The 10004-nt window shown below is 52.3% G+C and overlaps 1 pseudogene; it reads left to right on the plus strand.

Moving 5' to 3' along the window:
* Positions 1–2461: 2461 nt before the first annotated feature.
* On the plus strand, positions 2462–6976 carry LOC123347775 (annotated as a pseudogene).
* Positions 6977–10004: the final 3028 nt, after the last annotated feature.

Raw genomic sequence — 10004 nt, forward strand, 5'->3', positions numbered from 1 at the left:
ACTCTCTCTCTTTAAGATCATTGTGCTCCAGCCCCCTAATCATTTTTTGTTGACCCTCCGCTGGACTCTCTCCTAATTTATCCACATCCTTCTTGTAGTGTGGGGCCCAAAAAACTGGAACCACTAGTACTCCAAATGAGACCTCACAGTGGCTGAGTAGAGGGGAAACGATCACATCCTCGATCTGCTGTGAAATATCCCCTACTTATATCAACCCAAAATTGCCATTTACCTTCTTGGACTCAACAAGGCGCCACACTCGCCTGAACTCATATTCAGCTTTTCGTCTCCACCGTAACCCCTAGGTCCTTTTCTTGCAGACTGCTGCCCAGCCAATTCATGGCCCCCTAGTCTGTAGCAGTGGCATGGGATTCTTCTCGTCTCTAAGTGCAGGGACTCTGCACTTGTCCTTGTTGAACCTCATCATATTTCTTTTGGCCCAATCCTCTAATTTGTCTAGGCTCCCTTTCTGTTATCCTATCCCTACCCTCCAGACATCATCAACCACCTCCTTCCCAGTTTTAGTGTCGATCTGTAAACTTTGCTAACGGTTTGCTAGTCCATCCACCGATCCTCCAGATCGTTAATGAAGATATTGAATAAAAAACCGGGCCCCCAGCACTGACCCTTGGGGCACTTCCACCTTGATACCGGCTGCCAAATAGGACATGGAACCTATTGATCACTACCCGTTCCCCAAGCCCCGACCATCTAGCCAGTATTTCTATCCCACCATTACCATCCATTCAATCCAGCCCATACCTTCTTTAACTTGCTGGCAAGAATACTGTGGTGTGACTGTATCAAAAGCTTTGCTTAAAGTCCAGAAATAGCCACATCCACTGCTTTCCCTCATCCACAGAGCCACGTTATCTCATCATTAGAAGGCAAAATTAGGTTATTTCAGGCATGACTTGCCCTTGGATGAACTCCATGCTGACTGTTCCTGATCACTTTCCCATCCTTTAAGTGGTTCAGGATTGATTCCTTGAGGACCTGTTCCATCATTTTTCCAGGGACTGAGGTGAGACTGATGGCCTGTAGTTCCCTGGATCTTCCTTCTTCCCTTTTTTAATGATGGGCACTACATTAGCTTTTTTCCAGTCGTCCGGGACCTCCCTTCCGATCGCCATGATTTTTCAATGATAATGGCCAATGGCTCTGCAATCTCATCGGCCAATTCCTTTAGCACCCTCGGATGCAGCACATCCGGCCCCATGGACTTGTGCTCATCCAGCTTTCCTAAATAGTCCCGAACTACTTCTTGCTCCACAGAGAGCTGGTCACCTCCTCCCCATACCGTGCTGCAGAGTGCAGCTGTCTGGGAGCTGACCTTGTCTGTGAAGACAGAGGCAAAAATAGCTTTGAGTACACTAGCTTCTCCACATCCTCCGTCACTAGGTTTCCCTCCTCATTCAGCAAGGGGCCCACACTTTCCTTGACTTTCTTCCTGTTGCTAACATACCTAAAGAAACCTTTCTTGTTACTCCTAACATCTCCGGCTAGCTGCAACTCCAAGTGTGATTTGGCCTTCCTAATTTCACACCTGCATGCCTGAGCAATACTTTTATACTCCTCCCCGGTTATTTGTCCAATCTTCCACTTCTTGTAAGCTGTTTTTTTGTGTTTAAGACGAGCAAGGATTTCACTGTTAAGCCAAGCTGGTCGCCTGCCATATTTACTTTTCTTCCTACACATCGGGATGGTTTGTTCCTGCAACCTCAATAAGGTTTCTTTAAAATTGTCCTGGTTGATGGGAGCCATTAAGATTCCAAACCACCATTAATGGCGCACACTTTGCATAATTACAATAGGCCTTCAGAGTTATATTTCATATTTCTAGTTTCAGCTACAAGAGTGATACATTTATACAAATAGGATGACCATTACTCAGTAGATATATAAGCTTTGTAATGATACCTTACAAGAGATCTTTTGCATGAAGCATATTCCAGTTCCATTATATTCACTCATTACCATATTTTTAGAAAACGACATAGACTGCACAATGTCACACACGTTACCACCCACCACCCAGACCAGTCACTGTCACACAGCCCCCAGCACAGAGCCACGGGCAGGGAACTGAGCGAGGATGGGGCCAGATGAGTAAGAAACCCAGATGTGCCCAGCTGTTGAGCCAGCCCCCAGAGCAGTCCCGGATCTCGCTAGACACATCCTCATTCGGGTCTTCTGCATCCAGTGGTACATCATCCATCCAGATGCAGGGACCCAGGTGGTCAGCATCCATCCAGCTGTGCAGGATCCTTGGCTGACACATGGCCTTGTCCTTCCCCCCCAGCCTGTGTGGTTGGCTGTGGTTGGAAACTGAGACGCCTGAGCCCTGCATTTAGATGAGTGTGTGTGACATGAGGTTTCCTGACCCCTTGATCCCCTCCAAGCTGAGTCTATAAAGCCTTGAGGCTGAGGCAGATTTACGGTCCCTGCACTGATGTCGAACATGTGGGTCCAGATCTTGCTCCTTCTCCCCATGGCTTTTCTCCTGCCCCCTGGGGCTTGGGCTGGTGAGTACGGTTGGGATTGCGGGACCCTGGGAATTTGATGTGAATGAAGCGGTCTCAGGAATTGGTTTCAGTGGGTGGTATCTAGGGGCCTGTGACAGGGACTATACCCCTATGTTCATCCCTTGTACCAAGACTATGATACATTTTACAAGCAAGCATGCCTTGTGAGGTATCATCTGGAAAATTCATAATTTTCTGATCATTATTTTCCTGGTACAATAGTTGTGGCATGTAAAGTTATGGGATTCTACTTTATGATGTTACTAAGACATGTTCCAAATCTGGAGAGCAATCACAAACCAGTTTTCTAGAGACAAAATGGCAACCGACACCTCAGTCAAGTGTCAATGTAATCAAATGGACCATCACCTGGTTAAGTGGCCATTCTTAGGCAGGAAAGAGGACGTGGGTGAAAAATTTACATCTTGATGATCAAACAGATTGGGGTGCCCCTGCCCAGAGACTTTCTGTCTCCTGAACCTCAGCTGGAGATAATTCTCGAAGAAGAGAAAGAACTAGAAGAAAGGGGAGGCGATGCCCCAAATGATCTCTCCCTTTCTCTTTACCCACGGAATTCACAACACCGGAAGTACAAAGGAAGCAGCATTAGACTAGGAGAGGGATCCTGACTGAAGGAAATTCAGCCAATAAGTTTGCAGAAACATGTGCTGAGAGAAACCTCACAAGGCATTCTCTGTACGAAATGTATCACCGTCCTGTAAAGGGGTGAACACAATGGTGCAGACTGTCACAGGGGACCAGGGTGTGTTGTCTCACATGTCACCGATACTGATCAGTGTTAGCCACAGCCCAGGTAAGGAAGAGCTGGGGAAGGGCAAAAATAGTCCCTTGGAACAGTGACAGGAGCACCAAGCTGTCCTCAAGGGGAAAGAGCAGATGTCCCATTCCCACCCCCTGAGCCAGCTAGTGCCCTTCTAGGGGCTGCCTGGCCTAATCTGGGGCGACGTTTGCCCCCCAGAGCTGTTAGCTCAAGGCAGTGCAATTACTGACCCATTCCAGGTGTGTTTGGCACCAATTCTTCACCGAGCAAGATCAGAGCTTTAGATTTACCCTCTGGCCCCATAGGGTGTCCAGTCTGCAGGAGAGCGGAGCAGGGGGCAGGGTTGCAGGCCCAGGGATCCCCCAGGAGATCATCACAGGGGGTGGGTTTTGGCTCTGGGGACTCCCCTTCAGAATTGGGAGCTCGGTCCCAGCCACACCCAGTGAAATGATGGGGCTCTTTATATGAACCTGGTCTCTCCCCAGGTGAGATCATCGGGGGTCGGGAAGCCAAGCCCCATTCCAGGCCCTACATGGCCTATTTGGATATACGACGTGGAGACAAAAGGTCTTACTGTGGAGGGTTCCTGGTGTCGGAGAACTTTGTGCTGACGGCCGCTCACTGCAATGGAGAGTAAGCGCCTCTGTGCTGGGGATGTCGGGGCAGGTCAGGCGTTAGCAGGTGATGGGGGAGCCGGGAGCTCTGGCACTTTCGTTAGTTGCAGGGAAGGAGCAATTAATATGACAGCCTGGGAGAGCAGAGCCCAGGGGCATTAACATGTCTCTAGGGCAGAGGAGGGCTAACTTTTGGCCTGAGGGCCTCATCAGGTTTCTGAAATTATATGGAGAGCTGATTAGGGGAGGCTGTGCCTCCCCAAACAACCAGGCATGGCCCGGCCCTGCCCTCTATCTGACCCCCTTGCTTCTCGCCCCCTGATGGCCCCCCTGGGACTCCTGCCCCATCCAAACCCCCATTCCCTGCCCCATCCACCCCCCTACTCTCTGACCCCTAACTGCCCCCCGCTGCCCCATGCAACCGCCTCTCTCCTTCCTGACTGCCCCTGGGGACCCCTGCCCCATCCAACCACCCCTTCTGCCTCACCGCTTCCAGACCCTGCACCCCTATTACCCCATCCAACCCCCCTCTCCTTGCTGACTGCCCCCCGGGGACCCCTGTCCCATCTATCCCCTCTGCTCCCTGTCCCCTGACCAACCCCAGAACCCCAGTCCCTGACTGCCCACTGCTGCCCCATCCAACACCCCCCTCCTTCCTGTCTGCCACCCCGGGACCCCTGCCCTCATTCAACCCTGCTGTTCACTGCCCTATGACTGCCCCGGCCTCATCCACACCCCTGCCCCATCCACCCCCACCCCCACTTCCTGTCCCCTGACCACCCCCGGAACACCCACCCCTGGCTGCCCCCCGCCGCCCCATCCAACCCCTCCTCTCCTTCCTGGCTGCCCCCCTGGGGACTCCTGCCCCATCCATTCCCCCTGCTCCCTGTCCCCTGACCGCCCCCTGAACTCTCAACCCTGACTGCCCCCTGCCACCCCATCCAACCCCCACCCCTTCCTGACTGTCACCCCGGGACCCCTGCTCCCATTCAACCCCCCTGTTCCCCGCCATCTTACCGCCCCAACCCCTATGCACACCCCTGCCCCCTGACCACCCCCTCGGAACTACCCTGCCCTCTATCCAACCCCCCTGGTCCCTGCCCCCTTACGACATTGCCTGGAGCACCAGTGGCTCTAGCCCCGCCACGGCGCAGCACAGAGCTCCGGGGCAGGCAGCCGTGCCACCCGGCTGGAGCCAGCCCCACCACTGCGCAGCACAGAGCACTGGGTCAGGCCAGGCTCTGCAGCTGCCCTGCTGCCGAAAGCTCGCAGCCCCACCACCCAGAGCATTGCGCCAGTGGAGGAACAGCGGGGGAGGGGTTGGGGGCTAGCCTCCCTGGCTAGGAGCTCAGGGGCAGGGCAGGAGGGGCCCATGGGTCCTGTGGGCCATAGTTTGCCCACCTCTGCTCTAGGGGCCTTTACAAACCATCGTCCAGATCCAGCGCTGGGTAAATCAGTGGAGCTACAGTCAGTGACATGAACTGGTGTCTGGCCCGTTGCTCAGATCGAGGCAGGGAGAGACTTACAGCCCCAGGATGGGTCTGCAGGACTCTGATCTGGGGGCAGCTGGGCATGGACCCCTGTCTGGATCTAGCCAGGGCGGGGTCACTGTGGTGAGGGTAGCTGAGAACCAGGGACCAGGAGGACAGCGGGGAGTGTAGGTGCTCAGGGAACAGCACAAGGGTTGGGGGAGACACCAGCTGGGACCCCAGCATCACTAGGAAGAGGCTTTGTGCTGCAATCTGAGTTGTGGGCAAGGTCCCTATGCCCACCTGAGGCAGCCAGTCCCCAACCCTGCATGCAGTGGTGTCAGTTTTTCACCTCAGCAGCAGAGTCCGAGATCTCAGCCTGAGAACCCAGGTTGCCATTTGCCCACAAGATCAGAATTTATGAGTCAGACCCACAGGTGCCCGTCCCCCACCTCATGTACGCTACTGCTCCTAATGCCCCATGTATTGCTCTTGGCTTTTACAGCAACATCACTGTATACCTGGGAGCCCATAACATTCAACAACAGGAACAGAGTCAACAGAAAATCTCCGTGCGCTGCCAAATCCCCCATCCGCAATACGAGAGAGGAGACCCTTAACAATGACATCATGCTGCTGCAGGTATCATCCACTTCCCATCACCCCGCCCCCAGTGACCTCACACTGCTGCAGAAACTACCCCCATCCGATCACCCCCACCCTCCCTGACCCCATGGTATGGGTTTTGCTGAGGATGGGGATGTCTCCTTGTTCTTGAGCACAACTCTGACATTGATCTTCATTGTTCTTGTGTCTCAGCTGGCAGAGAGAGCGAAGCTGAAGAGAGAGGTGGGTACCATCGCCCTGCCCCGCGCCAATGAGATTGTAACGCCAGGGACTTGGTGCAGCGTCGCTGGCTGGGGCAGAACTAGCACAGAGAGTGAATCGACCTCAGCCACGCTCCGGGAGGTGTATGTGATGGTGATGCCGGATGCCAAGTGTCCGAAGGATCCTTATGGGCCATATAATAACTATAACCCCTCCACCATGATGTGTGTGGGGGACCCAGCACAGTGCAAAGACTCTTCAAAGGTAAATCTGCTCCTGGCTTCGAGCTCCCTTGATAATTGGCTATTATTAATGAGGCTGTTGATCTTGCAGTCAAGCCCACGAGTGGTGATCAGGGATCAGGCCCCACGGCACTAGGTGCTGTATTAATGAATGGGAAACTAACTGGTCTCTCGGCAGGAGGCAGAGACCAGGTGGACAGGAGAGTGGGTGGGGCGCTGAGAGCAGCTGGGCCATGGGGGGGCCAAGCAGAAACCGGGGGGACATCGAGGGTGACACTGAGTCCAGCTTCACTGGGGGGTGTCACTGAGCTGTGCATCAGCAGGAAATGATTCACTGAGCTGTTCTCCATCTGTGGCTTGTTTCATTTCACAGGGCGACTCTGGAGGCCCCCTGGTGTGTGGGGAAACAGCCCAGGGCATCGTCTCCTGGGGGCCTTGCAGAACTCCTGGAGTGTACACAAGAGTCTCCACCTTCATCCCCTGGATACGGGCGACGATGAGGAAGTTGCAGCCCTGAGCCAAGCCAAGAATCGCTGCACAGGCTGGAGAAGCGCCGCTTCTGTCCTTTGGCTTGGCCCAGATGTAGGGCCTGCTTTGCAGAGGGGCTGATCCCCCACCAGGCTGAGCCCCAGCCCCCACTAACTGCCCCAGCCATCGCGCCACTCAGGCAGTGCCCACCCCATGAGCATCAAGGCAGGGAGCCCAGGGGATTTAGGAGCCAGGCTCAAGGCCAGCTCCTCTCGGCTCCCTGGAAAATCCCAACCCAGACCCTTAGGCTGCCTCTTCGCTAGGGAAACAGCTGGTTTATTTCCCCCGGGGTGATGGACATGGATCAAATCCTGGGGAAGACTCAGCAGTTTGTATCTCTCCCCTCGTGTCAGCTGGTCGAGTGACTGTTTATGGGAGATCCTCGTCGTTATCTGTCCTTCTAAACTGGTAGTGGGTACCTGTCCTGCTAAGTTGTGTTAAAACTGCAGCCTGCCCTGTCCTCACTGGGCCTTTCCCATGGGTTAGTTCCCTCGGGGTGGCCACTGCCCGTTCCAAACACACCTGTCCCCATGGTTGGCAAGGCCAGCCAGACGGGAACTCAGCGAAGCCTACTGATCGCCTCCTTCCCACCTCCCCTGCCCCGCCCTGCCCTGCTACTCGGCCTGCTGCATTTCGCTCGCTGCTTCGTAGCCAGCAATGAATAAAAATGAAGTTACAAACAAAAGTGACTCAGTGACTGAGCGATGGACTCATGCCATGAAATCCAGAGCAGCTGCTGCACCTGCCAGGGCCAGAATGGAATTAGCCCTTATAGGGGAAGGCTGGGCTTGTGTTAATGCGCTAGGCTGGCAACCAGGACACCTGAGTTTAGTGATTTCATGCAGAATGAGGGTCTGGTGGGTGCCAGTGGGGAATTAACCCCCTCAGAGCTTGAGAGGTCCCTGCTGGCTGGGACAGAGATTCAGAGGGAACTACAATGAGAAAAACAACCTGAGCAATCAACTATCCAGATCCCAGAGGTTCAACTTCCAGGACAAAAGTGGGAGAGGTTTGAAACAGTTCTAGCCACAAAAAATTGACCTACATCTTCCCATCCCCACCATCTACCGATCGAAACATCCATCCCCATCCATCGATCTATCCATCTGTCCCCATCTACTGATCTATCCTATTCCCATCCATCTATCCACATCTATTCACCAAGTATCAGAGGGGTAGCCATGTTAGTTGGTATCCACAAAAATAACGAGGAGTCCGGTGGCACCTTAAAGACTAACAGATTTATTTGGGCATAAGCTTTCGTGGGTAAAAAACCCACTTCTTCAGATGCATGGAGTGAAGTTACAGGTACAGGCATAAATAAATATTGGCACATGGGTTTAGTCACACTCACTGCTGGAGAAGTCATGGAGTTTGTGGAAAGTCACAGAATCTGTCACTTCCACGACCTTCATGACAGACGTGGAGACCTAACGATAACCCCCAGATCCTTTTTAGCAGTACTACCACCTAGACAGTTATTCCTCAGTTTGTAGCTGTGCATTTGATTTTTCCTTTCTAAGTGAAGTACTTTGCACTTGACTTCAGTGAATTTCATCTAGGTGATTCCAGACCAATTCTTTAATTTGTCAGTTTCATTTTGAAATCTAATGCTGTCCTCCAAAGGGTTTGCAGCCCTTCCCAGCTCGGTATCATCTGCAAATTTTATAAGTATATTCTCTGCTCCTTTATCCAAGTCATTATTTGAAAAGATTGCACTGTACCAGACCCAGGAAAGACCCCTGTGGGATCCCACTAGAAATGCCCTTCCCACGGTAACAGCACACCATTGAGAGAACTATGCTTTGAATATGGTCCTTCAACCCATCCTCCCCCCTCATCTAGAGCACATTTACCTACTTTCTTATGTAACCCTTCTTGCCAGGTGCAGTTGTGGCAGCAACAAGGGCCGGGTTCAATATCTAGGGGTTTCCTTGTCAACAATACAACCCAAAATCGGCTCGAGCCCCGACCCAGCAACCTAGGAGAATTACACACCACCCCCTGGGCGGCTCTCAGAGGCAATTCTTCCCCATTCACAAGCACAGAGTACGAGTGTAGAAAAGAAATTATTAATAAAAAGGTGGACGTGACCCTGTACTAACTTGGGAACATGCCACAAGGATTCATAAATATAAAACAATGAGCAAAAGGCCCCACCCCAGAGTATATTGGGCAGTGTCCTTTCATCTCAGGTTCTTAATTTCAGCAAAGAAAAGTTCCATTAACGTGCCCCTCATTTCATTGCATCCCACTCACAGTTGTTCTCCTTGGTCAGCACAGATCCAGAGTTCAGAGGTCACCTCCCACCTTGGCTGGAGGAGGCAAGACATTGCATTTTGGCGCTCAATTGGCAAACCAGATTTTAACCCATTTCACATGGGCCGTGTTGATGTTACAGTTTCTCAATCCGAAAGGCATGTGGCAGGTTGGCAAATGTCTTCTGTGTCAGGGTTTCCTCAGGGTGCAACCTGGACTGTGGGACAGCTGAGCCCTCTGTCCCACCAACCTGGGCTGCCTCTCACGCTGTGATGCTGATGTCAAGCTACAAGCCTCCGGCAGGCACTGCACTTACACAGCCATCCACAGGCAGGGACATGCCCAACTGAGGTATATGAATGTTCTTCCAGCCACTCATGAACCCACAAGAGGGAGGCTCCAGCCAATTCCCCCAGCTCCCCAGCCTTGCACCCTAGAACTGCACTGTCTTGCACTGGTCAGAGGCCTGGCCAATGTAAGTTCATTACCTAGTTTGACACTTTTTCAAATGAAAATGGACAAGCACCAGCCTTTGTAACCTGAGGAGATTTCCCAAGCACTTTAAACAAAATTCACCGGTAAGGATAAAACATTAAAATAAGATTATTAACTACGGAAAGGTAGATTTTTAAGTGCTTATAAGTAGCAAGTGTAGAGATCAAAGTTGGTTCCTTAAGAAATAAAAATAAATTTGCAGTCTGAATTCTACAAACTCAAGCCGTGTCTCACCCTGACAGAGGGTACAAACAGGTCACAGA

This window comes from Mauremys mutica, chromosome 13, assembly GCF_020497125.1.
Source record: "Mauremys mutica isolate MM-2020 ecotype Southern chromosome 13, ASM2049712v1, whole genome shotgun sequence".
Classification (NCBI taxonomy): Eukaryota; Metazoa; Chordata; order Testudines; family Geoemydidae; genus Mauremys; species Mauremys mutica.